This window comes from Lathyrus oleraceus, chromosome 2, assembly GCF_024323335.1.
Source record: "Lathyrus oleraceus cultivar Zhongwan6 chromosome 2, CAAS_Psat_ZW6_1.0, whole genome shotgun sequence".
Classification (NCBI taxonomy): Eukaryota; Viridiplantae; Streptophyta; class Magnoliopsida; order Fabales; family Fabaceae; genus Lathyrus; species Lathyrus oleraceus.
In genome coordinates this window covers 360678424-360692164 of record NC_066580.1, presented here as the reverse complement: position 1 = coordinate 360692164, position 13741 = coordinate 360678424, and positions in this window count along the sequence as shown.

Genomic DNA, 13741 nt, shown 5'->3' with positions numbered 1-13741 from the left:
TTTTCCCACTTTATTTGTGGGATACACCCTGGAGGTTCATTCCGATTACCTGTACTGACTCACTTTTCTTTGATGGCATTAGCTTGGGAGGTCCCTGGGTTTCTTACTCCTTTAATTGCTGTTACTTCGGATCTTCATCCGTGTGGTACTTTTACCTCTTTTCCGCATTTTATCGCTTTCTTAGCTGGAAGACCTCGATAGGAGGCATTTGTTTTCTTTTGTTTATTTACTTCTGAGCCCCTTATTGGCACATTTACTTTATACATGTTTGTTTTGTATGTGTTCGTATCCCTGCAGGTAGCGCGGTTCCTTCATCAAGGACTGCCTTTTTGCCCTTGAGCACCCCAAACCCTAAAACCGAAAGCAACACGTTAACTCCTTCTACTACAGGCGAGTAAGTCTCCAAAGGTCGAGCATCCGGTAGATTGCGTAGTGACGTCGTTCGTCCAAAACCCAATCCATAACCTCATAGTTAGCCGAACTACGACTTGCTCTGATTCTCAGGCCAGATGAGATACGTAGGCATAAGACGCGATGTCTTAGCGAGCACACATCCCTCAACCCATAGGTCAGCCGAGCTACGAAGACTCTGATTCTCATATTCAGATGAGATACGTATGCAGTGGATGCGACATCCGCGCGAGTCATTTTCATTTAACCCTTTTTTTTTGGTAAACAGCACAAGATAAACTCACACCCTTTAGACGAAAATTACACAAGTGGATCCCGTAGAGTACTACGGATGCGTAGGGGTGCTAATACCTTCCCTTCGCATAACCGACTCCCGAACCCAAGATTTGGTTGCGAGACCCCGTCTTGTCCTTTCCTTTTTCAGGTTTACTTCGAGCGTTTCCTTTCCCTTCTTTGGGATGAATAACGCACGGTGGCGACTCTTCTGTCTTTTTCTTTCGCCGGTTGTTTTTTTTTGCGCACTGTATTTTTCAGGTTGCGACACTACGCTTGCTTCAATGATTGTAGTCAAGTATTGGAATGAAGTTCCCAATATCACCGTGATGCGCTTGGACAGACCAGCTCACGTATTTGCAGTTGAAGAAGTCAATGATGACAAGCCTTGGTATTTTGATATCAAGAATTTCCTCCAGAACCAGATTTACCCGCCTGGGGCATCTGCGAAAGATAGGAAAACTTTGAGAAGGTTGTCAGGCAGTTTCTACCTCAGTGGTGAAGTGCTGTATAAGAGAAATTATGACATGGTTATGCTCAGATGCGTGGATAGACACGAAGCAAACCTGTTGATGACTGAGGTCCATGAGGGTTCATTTGGTACTCATTCCAATGGACATGCCATGGCTAGAAAGATGCTGAGAGCAGGCTACTATTGGCTGACAATGGAGTCTAACTGCTGCAAGTATGTGAAGAAATGCCACAAGTGTCAGATTTATGCGGACAAGATTCATATTCCTCCGACACTTTTGAATGTGATTTCATCACCATGGCCTTTCTCCATGTGGGGAATTGACATGATTGGCATGATTGAACCAAAAGCGTCCAACGGACACCGGTTTATTCTCGTAGCAATTGATTACTTCACCAAATGGGTTGAAGCCGCATCATATGCGAATGTGACCAGACAGGTGGTTGTGAAGTTTATCAAGAATCAGCTGATTTGCCGTTATGGTGTGCCAGATAAGATCATTACTGATAATGGATCTAATCTGAATAACAAGATGATGGAAGAGTTGTACGCTGAATTCAAGATTGCACACCATAGTTCCTCTCCTTACAGACCCAAGATGAATGGGGCTGTTGAAGTTGCTAACAAGAACATCAAGAAGATTATCCAGAAGATGGTTGTTACATACAAAGATTGGCATGAGATGCTGCCATTTGCTTTGCATGGATATCGTACATCTGTCCGCACTTCAACAGGGGCAACCCCTTTCTCTCTTGTACGGCATGGAGGCTGTTCTCCCAGTAGAGGTGGGGATCCCATCAATGAGAGTCTTGATGGAAGCCAAGTTGACTGATGCTGAATGGATTCAGAGTCGTTACGACCAGTTGAATCTGATTGAAGAGAAGCGATTGACTGCCATGTGCCATGGTCAATTATATCAGCAGAGAATGAAGAAAGCATTCGATAAGAAGGTCAAGCCTCGTGTGTTCCGAGAAGGTGACCTCGTGCTCAAGAAAGTCTTGTCTTTCGCGCCCGATTCTAGGGGCAAGTGGACTCCAAACTACGAGGGTCCATATGTTGTCAAGAGAGCCTTTTCAGGCGGAGCTTTGATGCTCACAACTATGGATGGGGAGGATTTCACTCGTCCTGTGAATTCAGATGCAGTCAAGAAATACTTTGCCTAAAAAAAAAGTATATGAAAAAACAGAATAGCTCGCTAAGTTGAAAACCCGAAAGGGCGACTTAGGCAAAAATGAGCGTCTCGGTGGAAAACCCAAAAGGGCGATCCAGGCAAAAATTAGAGACATGAAAAAAATGAATTTGCATCCCGCTAGATTGAGTACCTCACCCTGGGGCAATCTAGGCAAAAATTAGGGATTTGGCAAGTAACTGCATCTTGACAAGACTTTCTGTTCCGCAACTGTCTTTTCGTCAGAGATTCTCGATTCGTCGCCGACTGAAGCTTCGAATACATCGAAATTCAAATTGGTAGAGAAAGGATCATTATGTTCAATGTAGCCCTCTTCCAATATATATCACTGATTTCAAACGTGTACAGATCTATGGAGTCTTGCCATTCGCAGACTACCATTCCATCAAATCAATTTGAGCTTTTATCCAATTATTTGCACTCTTATTTGTTTCAATTCAACAAAGGTTTTGCATGTTTTAATTGATATAATGTCATTGTTTAAACAAATTTTTCATAAAATTGTTTTTAAACAAAGTGAACATTCACAATGATGAAAGGATACTTAAGAATTTCTCAGTGCTCTCCCAAGGGTGGCATGATTCCCAACAGGGTAAGACATTTGTTCATTATTCCTGGCATGTTTGTATCCTCTTTCTCCAGATTGTTGTTGGGGTTGCTCCCCAAGCAGAGCTTCTGTCGAGTTTGTTTGTGTTCCCAAAGCAGAGTGCTTGTTGGAAACTTCAGTTTTTCTCTCTTGCAGCATTCTCCCCCCAGCACGGTCGCTTTCCGTTTGGAAGATTCAGCAGTTGTTGGGTTGACACCCCGTTACTTTTTCTTTTTCCCCGGTGAAGTCGCCAGAGGAGTTGTTGATATGATATTTCATCTATGATATCTCCCCATCAGAGTGCTTGTTGAAGTTTTCACCTCCCCCCCTTCAGCAGAGCAGTGATTCTTTCCTCCTCAACAGTTGTGGTATTTTGTGAAGGTTCAGTACTTGGTGGTCGATCCCCGGTTCTCCTTCTCTTTCTCAGGTAAATCTCCAGTAGATTGGTTGCATGGTGGATTGTATCTGTGTTGATTTCTCCCCTGCAGAGAGTGGGTGATTTCCTGACGTCTCTGATCCCTAGTAGAGTGGCTTGTGTGGCAGAATCTACTTGTGTGATCTTGTCTCCCTCAGTGGGTTGTTCCCCAGTAGAGTGGCTTGTGTGGCAGAATCTACTTGTGTGATCTTGTCTCCCTCACTGGGTTGTTCCCCAGTAGAGTTGCTTGTGCGGCTAGATTCTACTTGTGTGTCTGTTCTCTTCAGCAGTTCTTGCTTGTGCAGCGAGCACCTTTTTCTCAGATGAGAATGATAATTCCCCTGCAGGAATCTCATGATTTCTCTACATCTCCAACAGATTTGCTTTCGTGGCAGTTTCTGCCTGCTGTGAACTTTTGTTCCCCAGTTGGGTTGATTGTTGATCCATCGTTCAGGGATTTGGTGATTCTTTTGATATCTCTGATCTCTTGCTTCCCGCAGATCTTTGCTTTTTAGCGTTCAGATCTCCAGCAGATTGGCTTTCCATTGGATTTCTTGGATTTTCCTCTGGAAGTGTAGTACCGGGCGTTTGTTCCCTGGGCCTGTTTGTGTTAGAAATGTCTGTTTTGTAAGCATTCATCAAACATAAATCACGCATATTCATGCATAATCATTAACATACAGATATTCATGTTGCATTTTTGCCATATATCTTTTGTTTGTTGTCTCCTGTTATTGGTGATATAGATCTCCCCAGTAGATCTTCCCAGGAAGATGTCGGGTGTCTAATCTCTCAATATAAAGTCAACCCTTAAGCAGAAAGTGTCTATCCTTTCCTGCCATTTCCCCACTGAGATACATCCTCGTGGATGACGGTTGTTTCCGTTCCCTCCCAACACACATAATGGGACGGGTTTTCCCTTTTGAGTTCTATCCTCATTAGGACGAGTCTTGATTCAGTTCGCCTTTTTGGTTTGATCCTAAATTGGCCTTTTTTCAACTGTCTCTCGTGCTTCCCTGTGGTTTAAATGAATAGTTGTTTACTAACCGGCGCTCATTCATCTTATCCTCAGTGGAACTCGTGGCTTTCTGCCTACAAATCGGCAGTCGTAAGTCCTATCTGTGTGGTTTATTACCTACTAATCGGTAGTTATAAACCCTATTTTCTCCCCTAGCAGAGTTAACTTTGTTGTTCATCCCAACCGATGACAGTTACTCTTCTGTGGTTTTCTACCCAGTATTTGGTAGATGTAATCCCCTCTTTGTGGTTATCTTCATCCAGTATTCGATGTTGATTTTCCCTCTCTCTTCTAGGTAATTGCTGTATTGCTAGCAATTTTGTCCCCAGCGGGTCCTTTCACCGTTTGCCAGTGATTGTGTTCCTTGGATCATTGATTTTCATCAATGTATTCCCGGCGAGTCTTCTTTCATTTACCCTTTTGCCGGTAATGTCTGTTACTCCCTTTGATCGGTCATCATTATATACCTAGTTTGGTATCCCGATGCCTTTCTTTTCAGATGATTTATCCTATGACAACCTACAACCCGGTTATGGATAATCTTCCATGCGAGTATATTATCTACGTTTTGACGGCTATAGATAATATATCTCATGCACTCTTTGGTTAAAGCCTTTCGTGTTTCCCCAGTCGAGTAAGATTCATTGTCCCTTTGCGGAATCGAATATTCATTCTACCCCAGCTGTTTGGATAACTGCCTTGTTCGCTTGCAATTTATCCCCAGTGAGTCATCTTTCGTCTACCCTGTTGTTGTTGGTAACGATTGTTTCTCTTTTCGGTTGATTCATCCTTTAACAACCTACAACCCGGTTATGGATAATCTTCCATGTGAGGTTATTATCTACGTTTTGACGACTATAGATGATATATCTCATGCACTCTTTGGTCAATCTTTTGATTGTTTTCTCCAGCAGAGTAAGATTCGTATTCCTTGTGGAATCGAATGTCCATCCTATAAACAAGTATGCTTTTCTAGCTTTCTTCAGGATGATGAGTGTTTTGGAACACAAACCAATTCACGATTTCGGTCGATTTTATCCTTTAACAACCTACAACCCGGTTTTGGATAATCTTCCATGCGAGTATATTATCTACATTTTGACGGCTATAGATAATATATCTCATGCACTCTTTGGTTGAATCCTTTGTTTGTTTCCCCAACTGAGTAAGATTCGCATTCTTTACAGAATCAAATATCCATCCTACAAACAAGTCTGCTTTTCTAGCTTTCTTCAGGATGATGAGTGTTTTGGAACACACACCAATTCACGCCTTGGTGGGTCACCTGTCATATACCTACAACCCGGTATCCTTGGTGTTCCTTCCTGTCTGCTCCCTATCGCGACCTTGGTCCCCTGTGGAGTCAGATTTCCCTGAGTTGAAGTATACCTTTTTCAGGTTTTTCTCAGATGATTTGGTCGATTGATATCTCTCACCCGTACACAGGTCTTAGATATTCATTCTTCCCGAGCATGTTACTCACTAACCGGTAACATCTCATCCTTTAGCTTCCCTTGGAAAGTCTTTGTTAGATTTCCCTAGCGGAGTTGTGTTTATTTTTGTGTTGCTGTATTGGCGTTTTCCCCAATACACGCATAGTTTGAATCAGCTTGAGTCTTTCCAATGGATGTGTCTTTCTTTGGAACTCTTTCTCCCTAGTTTGAGTCCTTTACTCCCCCAGTAAGGTCTCCAGTCCAGTCGTGTCCTGCTCACGCAGCGTCAGTTTCCCCTAATTCAGAGTCGTGTCCTGCTCTTGCATTTTTTTCTTATCCTCATGAGAGTCCTGTTAGAGTCTCTGTTCCTGGTGAGTGTATTACTCCGATGGATCGTCTTTTCTCCTTTGTGGACTCATATTCCCCACAGAGATAGTTTATTTTGTATTCATACATTTGCATCATGAGGTCTCTCAGGGACCAAAATTTGTCTCATTACTGTTATTTAAGCCCATTCTACCGCGTCGAGATGAAGACTTTAACCTTCACTTCTCCGGCTAGAATGACCTTAAATAGGGGCATCTGTAAGACCCCAATTTTGTCCCTAAGATCCCTCATGACACCATATCATATCATTGCATTGCCTCAAGGATCATTGGACACCTTGCTTCCTTCCCTGTGGGTGGGATCCTTTTTTGAGTGGTTCTTGATCACCAAGCATTCCTTGCATTTATATGTCATTGCTTTTCTTTTAATCACTAACCAAAAGTACAAAAATATGTCATCTAACCTTTGTCTTGCAGATGAAGCAATAACAGGTTAAGGCAATTAAAGGCATTCATTGAGCAATAGATGGTGGCCATTCTTGAGATTTGGACCCCACAATCACTCACAAGAGTTCATATGAGTTATGATGTCATTTTGAAGCAAAATCCCAAGTGGTAGAGGCTTGAATCTCATCAGAACACTTCCAAGTCAACTGAAGACCTAGAAGGTCAACTGCAAAGTCAACTGTGGATTTGGAGGTGGGAAGTGATTGGAAATACTTCATTCATGTTCAAACAAGTCTCATTTGACATTTCAAACACTCACATTGAAGAATTTGAGGTCCAGTCAAAAATTTCCCAAAATAGAAAGTGACCCATAATTTGAACTTTCCAAAAATGGAAGGGTTTTGGACCAACTTCAACTCAATCTTACATCATAAAAAAAGCTTCAAATGAAATTTTGTTGAACATGAAAGTTGTAGATCTTTCTCTCCCATTTCCAAAAAGTCCAATATCATGGATTTCTAATGTGTGGTTGAGGAGATATGATCCAATCATGGCAAAGTGTGCTTAAAAATTCAAATGGGCATAACTTTTGAACCAAAGCTCCAATTTGGGTGGTTCTTTTTGCATTTTGTTCCTCATAACATGTAGTTTCCAAAACATCCATTACATGGCATGAATTTCACTTGCATGATCATATGCTCATTCATGAATTTTTTTGAAGGAAATTTCATAAAATCAATTTGGTTGATCATATGCATAAAATATCAATTCCAAAACTTGCATGGGCCTTGTTTAAGTGGTTTTGGATCAGCATTGTGCACTGTTCACGCATGCATTTCATGCATGGGGGTGAAAATCCATTTTGTACATACACCTTAAAACTTGATCAATTCTAATTGGCTTTGGCTTAAACAGGTTTTCAGCATCATTAGTAAGGGATATATATTGTTAATCATAATTGCATTCATCATAAACATCCATTTCAGATCTGAATCTTGAATTTGAAATTTTTTTTCTCTCAAAATATTTTCCAATTTTCTTCACACAAGGACCATTTCTATTGATGAATTCATGCTCATGAGGTGTTTTTGAGGAGATTTGAACGTGAACTTAGAGGAATTCATGCTAGTTTGGACCATACATGAAGCTTGGAGCATTAATGGAAATTGCAAATTATACTGGATTCGTGCTTGTTTGAGCTTCAATCTTTCCATCAATCATCTCAACAATCATTGTAGAAGAGATTTGAGCCATTGCTGAGCCTTGTAGCACACGATTTCAGCTTGCTGTTCTTCAAGAGGTCAGGATTTGATCTCTCTAATCCTCAAATTCATTATGATATTTGTGTAGATCTTTGCTTGGTGATGATTCTGATATAAAAATTGATTGAAATGGTGCATTATTGATGAAGTTATGCATGTTTGAAAGTTTGATGTCCAATTTTATTTCCTTCGATCTGAGCTTGTTATGATGATTCATGCTTAGCCAATACTCGATCCATTATCTCCATAGGAAATACTGCATGTTGATGTATTTGGTTTTGATTTCTGGAAATTTTTCTGGAAATTTGTTGAAGATTGTGTACTGTTCATCTTCTTCGTGAGGAAGAAGATGAAGATCATAAGTTTTCCAGATTCGCTACGAGTTTGCTATGAATTTGCTACGAGCGTTCATGATTTGCTACGAATTCTGGAAATTGCGCCAGGCCTAGGGTTTCTCCAGTAAAACGCCACCGTTTTACTTGAGGCGCGCATATTTGAAAATCAACCAGGTTCGATCCTGGCGCGAGCGAAATATTCAAATTGCCTTGCATTTTCATGTTTCCCTCCTATTTTGCCATGCTTGTACATTTTTGAAATTCAAATTTTTTCCAAGCTTAGAAAAAACATATAAAATTGAAAACTCATCCAATTTGATCCCAATTTTTCGCAAAATGCTCCTTATTTTGTCTATTTTTTTATCATCATAATTTCCAAAATTGTGCACGGCTGGATTTTATTTGGTGCTAGGTTGATTGATCATATGTCTAATTGTGACCTTGCCTTGCTTATCTTGTTGTGAAATGCTTGTTTTTAATCCAATGAATGTGAAATTTTGCATGCTGATTCTAGACACATTGCTGGACATTTTGGTTTTGGTTTGACATTTTTCTCAATTACCATTTCTGTTTTATGCATGTGCTAACTTGGTGTGACAATTTGTGTCACACCTTTGATTGTCCAACTTGTACCATTCAATTTCCATACCAAATGATCTTTGATTCTTCTGAATTTTTGTATGTTGATCATGTTAGATGTCTTGAATGTTCATGATTTTTTCCAGATTTATTTGAATCATTTCTGTTTTGATTTGAATTTTTCATTCATGATGATCACATATGAGCTTTGAAATTGTCTTGAACTTCTTTTGTGTTGAATTTCAGCTCCTGTTTTAAATTTTTTCTTCATCTTTGACCCTAGGCTTTGACCTAGTGGTTTGTTACTTACTTGTGAGCTTTGATTTAAGGTTTAAGCATCCAAGTTCCATAGTTGATGATGCTTCATCATGTGAATGTTGATGTTTTCTTTTGATTACTAACATTGTGTGTTTTGTAGGTTGATGCTAACTCATTTGAGTTTGCCTTATGGCTTACACATTTTGTACATTGGGATTGTCTGTTGCTTATTGACTGTTGTCTATTTGTCTGAGTATTGTACTGATTTGTTTAGCTGTTTCCACAGGTACCTAAGTTGCTTTAAGTTCATTTGAACTTTGCTTTGCTTGGTTGCTTAACCACTTAGGTATAATCTATAATCTTCATGTAGTCTGGAAAACCTACTGTTATTGGTATGCACCTGTCTGAAGCCCTCCTTAAGAGGCAATGTTTGTGGTTGTTTAATTTTGTGCCAAGCAGGTAAAGTCCTCTTATGAGGCAATTGGCAGATAAAAGAGATGTGTAATCCATCTCTTGCTACTCAGTGTGTCATTCACCTTGCTCACACCATGTGTTGATGCATTGTGAATAAGAACCCAAGATCTTATAGAGTCAATCATTTGTGGAGAAGAGTTCCTACTTTCTGAACTCCCACACTTTCTACTGTTTAAAGCTCTCCCTGACCAGGGATAAGAGCTATGAGGCACACCCCTCATCTCCATTTCATCTACTTCACCCTAACTCTCAATGTTAGGGTTAAGAGCTCAAAATACCCCATTCCAGTTAGCTATAAAGCTTAACCTTGCTTGAGCCTAATTGATTGTGTATAGTGTGTGCTAATTGACTTGTGTGTTGGCTTACTTGATTCATCTGTGCATATTTGCTTGAGTGTGCCTTTGTGCATTTATCATCATTACTTGTATATCATTTCATAATCATTGTTCATCATTTTGTAACCTTTTGTTTTGTCCATGGAGGAGGCAAGCATAAGTCCATTGATTGGCAGTTGTTTCCTGTGATATGGTAGGAGACTAGTATAAGTCCATTGATTGGCATCTGGTATCCATGTTTCTTTGTTTTGTGAGACTAGTATAAGTCCATAGATTGGCATCTGGTATCCATGTTTCTCTTTGTTTTAGGAGATTGGTATAAGTCCATTGATTGGCATCTGGTATCCATTTTGTTTTGTGAGATTGGAATAAGTCCATTGATTGGCATCCGGTATCCATTTACTTTGTTCATCTGTTATTTGCTTGTTGCCTTTTCCAAAGGAATCACTTGAATCATCTACATATGATCTCAAGAGGTGAACATCTAAGAAGTCTTACTTCCTCACCCTCCCACCTTTTGTTGCTTTAAACTTCCATTTGCATGTTAATCTAAAACTTGAAAACTATTGTGCAAACATTTTCATCTGCTTTTCAAAATTAGAAACCTAGGCCCTAAGCCTTTGATTTTCAAACTTCATTTTCACAATATTTCTTTTGAATTGAATTCTAATCATACTTTGACTTCATTTTTGTGAATACTCCAAACTGGTTAATTTCACTCACTCAATTGCTTTGGTGGCCCAAGACCACTTCTTAATCAAGTTTTCATACATTAGCCATAGATCTCAATTATCTTAGTGGTTGATGTTAATCTCGCCTCTTGTCCTTAGTGATCGAACTGTAAGACTTCCATACTGAAAACAGGGTTAACCCCTCTAGTATGTCGAAGCTATTCTCACATGGTGGACTTGTTGTTTGTATAAGGTTGAGTTTTCTCCCGTGGATAATGAAAGAACTTAGGGCTTTTGTTTAAAATCAATCCACTCACTCACTTATGGAAATCTTTTAGCCGAACTACGGCATTTTGATCCTTACCTTCCATGGAAAGCTACGTAGGCAACGGGTTCATCCGTTCATACACAAAAATAATAAAAATTGTATATTCTTTCTCTCATCCCTTCAATCATGTTTGCACAATAAATATTTCATAAACAAATAACATTTCATACAACAAGTTGTGAAAAGGGCTCCCTAGGAGTACCTAGGATGTTTTGGGTGCCTAACACCTTCCCATTGTGTAATTAACCCCTTACCCAGATCTCTGACCTTTTCATTAGTTTTCTATGTGTAAAACTTCTTAGGCTTTTGTTCGCTTTTTAGCCATTCCTTTGGATAAATAAAAGTGCGGTGGCGACTCTATCTTTGTATGCTTTGCTTTTGATTTGATCAATAAATCATAAAGTGACGAATACACCGCTACACATGCATCTTTCGCAACAACGACAACATATGATACATGACAATTGTTCATGCAATGATAACAACACAATCGATGATTACAATCCCACTTTGGTTGTAAACAATCATACAACAGTAACATGACAATGATTACAAACCCACTCTGACTGTAATCAATTATGCATTTAATGTATTACGAGTAGTTCTCACTCTGAACCACTCGTCTCATCAATTATCATCAAACATGTACAATAAGTCATGTAATTAAACTTGAATTTCATAACAACAGCATATCAAATACTGAAATTCCGGCGTAGTCAGAATTCAGATGTTCTACTCCTAGTCATGACATTTGGTCCAACATTGTAACTAATACAGCAAGACAGTTATACAAATTAAAACCCTGTACTCAAGCACGCTTTCACATTTATGACGACATCTACTCCTATATTACCTTAGAATGGAAGAACACCTAGTTCTGTCCTTCTTGTACAAAGATACAACAGAGATCAAACACCACACTTACTTCTGTTGTGTTTACACAGTTATCAGCATGATATATCAATATTGATTTGAACATCACCTATTACTGTATTCCAGTTTGCTGGCCTAGTACTCGTGTTTCCTAAACTAAAGGTCAAGCAAGTTAACCTAATTTCCACATATTAGGAAGCTAACAAATAGGCTATTTGTTAGGTTCATTAATTGTAGGTTAGTTGTTATTTTCCTGGATTTTAGCTCAGCTGCTGGATTCCTAAAAAATAGCCTGAGAAAAATGCTGAACCAGAAAAACTAATTATCCTACAATTTAGCACAAGCTGTCAGGTGTGAATGTCACAACATTCAGTTTGACATCCAAAACATATACCTCATGCTGATTCTGTTATGTTCCTGAAAATAGACTGTGCTAACTTTGCTGTACCGTAAAAGACTAACCAGTCTCTACTTCAGTATCAGCCTACACGAACAACTGTCAAGACATCCAGTTTGATAGTTTCACTATAATCCTTTGGCCAGGTCTGTTATCCTCTTGAAGACCAGACTTTACTAAATACTGAACTGAGATCAACAGCCTATTATTCAGTATATGCTGACAATGATGAATGTCAAAACATTCTGATTGACATTCAAACAGAAGGCTATGTACCAGGTCTGTTAGTATCTTGATAAGCAGACTGAAATACCAGCTGAGTTATGGCTGAAGGATTATAACATGCAGAAGGAAAACAAACACAGAGAATTGTTTACCCAGTTCGGTCCAACATGACCTACGTCTGGGGGCTACCAAGCCAGGAAGAAGATCCACTATCAGTAGTATTAATTCAGAGTTAAACTCCCCCGTTTACAACTCTTTACTTAATCCCTACCCAATGCAATCTATACCTAGGAACTCCTAGATAGAAACCTCCAGTTTCCATTCCTATCACTACAAATACAATGTAATGTTAAAACAACTTGAACTTGTTTCACAGCTTCATTCAAGACCATAACACTCTTGCCTACAGGCTTTGAGTTACAAATACTCTCAGCTTTGAACACTGAGAAACACATGGTAACCTTCCCACAGGTTGGGAGGTTTACCTCACACACACCCCTAAATTTTCATTCTATGAGGCTTACAAAAACTAGGTTACAATATGCTATTTATAACCTAATCACCCAACTGGATTTGGGCCTTCAGAAATCGCAGCAAACTTCTTCTTTGCTGTTACAAATATAGCAGAAAATTTCTGCTACAAACAAGGTCTTCAATCCTAAAATCTCTCCATATATATCTCCATATTTGGAGCCTATATATATTCTGATTGGGTCTTTAAGACCTCCACATGGGAGTTAGGATATTCACCAAATATCCTCACTAATCCCAGAATATATACTGAATTAATTAATTCAGTTTTCTACACATGTACGATGTCACAGACACGATGTCGTGACATCGTACATGACATGTTGGTCCAGATGTTGAACTTCTTCAACCCAACATATTAAAACAACAGAGATGATTACATTATTTGTTTTACAAAATTAATGCCAATCTAAGGTATTAACAATCTCCCCCTTTGGCAAATTTTAGCTAAAACAAATAAACATTACACTGGACAATACATCCCAATATGGGTATGCTCTTCATCTCTGTCATTGTCTCCACCACCACAAACACCAAAGTTGGTGTACATGAGGAAGTAGAGGAACAAGAATCAGTTGCATCAGAACCCTTCGTCTCACCGGTAGAGCTTCCAGAAGAATATGTAATGCTGAGTACATAGATAATGTAACTCAGATCACAAGACACAACTGTCCTCTTAACTCAGATCACAAGACACAAGTGATATGCCCAGAACTTCTGCTTGCTACCACATTTTACTTGCTTCTGGTACATTCTCAGGACTGTATTTCTCTCCCCCTTTTTAGCTAAACATTTGTAAATGAACCCCTCACAAAACCAGATCCAGGTGCAGTTTGCCCAAACCTTAACATACCCCATGGTTTAGAGGGAATGGAGTGTTTCTCTTGTGAGAATAATAGGGCT